The 900-nt window shown below is 57.0% G+C and overlaps 1 protein-coding gene across 2 annotated transcripts in view; it reads right to left on the reverse strand.

Annotated features, from left to right (window-relative positions):
* The window catches only part of RB1CC1 (RB1-inducible coiled-coil 1), an 82,759-nt gene extending 82,364 nt beyond the window's left edge, over positions 1–395 (reverse strand). For both annotated transcript variants that reach the window (XM_010574400.1, XM_010574398.1), the window contains exon 1: positions 278–395. The gene's annotated coding sequence lies outside the window, so the exon portion shown is untranslated. The remainder of the gene's footprint in view (positions 1–277) is intronic.
* Between the last annotated feature and the right edge of the window lie 505 nt (positions 396–900).

Raw genomic sequence — 900 nt, forward strand, 5'->3', positions numbered from 1 at the left:
CCCGGGGAGGCGGAAGTCGCGCCGTCGCGCTCACCCCGGGAGACCCCGGAGAGCGTTGAAGCGCGGGGCGCCCGTGACCGGCGGCCGTTAACCGGCCCGGCCCCTGGCGATGCCCGTTCCGAGGCCTCCCCGGCGGGGGGGGGGGAGACGGACGCACGGGCCGCCTAGGCCTCACCCCGGCACGGGTAACGAGGCGGGCAGCGGCCCTCCTCCGCGTTTAACGAACGTTAAATTCATCCCTCCCCCGTCTAGAGAGGGCGGCTGCGGGTGTACTCACTGGCCGGGCCGGGCTGCTCTCGCTGCCTGCCTGCCTGCAAGGGCCGCGGGGAAGGATGGGCCCCTCTGGGGGCTCCCAGAGCTTTCGACACAAAGCAGACCGTCAGCTGTAGGGTAGGAACCGGCCTCGTCTTCTTGTCCCGAGAAAACGAAAGGGAATCTTGCACACGTCACTTTCAGGTTTCTCTTTTATTATAGGTTTCTTCAGAGGCTTAGCCTGCTGAACTTTTCTTTGAGATGTGGACGTAGCCACATAAATCAGAGAAGGGCGGATTGTTTCACTTAGAACTGCAGGTGGGGTACACGACGCTGGAGTTTCGGACGTCCTCCAGCAAAGATCCTTTGAACACAGCATACGGCTGGGTCATACCTTCTCTGCTGCCTCACCGTGACCTCTCCTTCTTCCATAACATATACTATAGGCAGCAGGTCATGGAATATAAGAATTTCAAAGCACAATGTTGTGGCCAGAGTGTGAAGCAAGCACGTCAGAAGAGGAATGCAAAAGAGAGCACAAGCATCTCATTTTCAGCCTGCAGGACAGATGCATTCAGTAAAATAGCTAGGTTCATTATGTAAAGCATTTTCTGTTTCTTGCCTAAAGTTACCTCTTAGGTCTGTTTA

Source organism: Haliaeetus leucocephalus, unplaced genomic scaffold (assembly GCF_000737465.1).
Source record: "Haliaeetus leucocephalus isolate CR32 unplaced genomic scaffold, Haliaeetus_leucocephalus-4.0 Scaffold428, whole genome shotgun sequence".
In the NCBI taxonomy this organism is placed as follows: Eukaryota; Metazoa; Chordata; class Aves; order Accipitriformes; family Accipitridae; genus Haliaeetus; species Haliaeetus leucocephalus.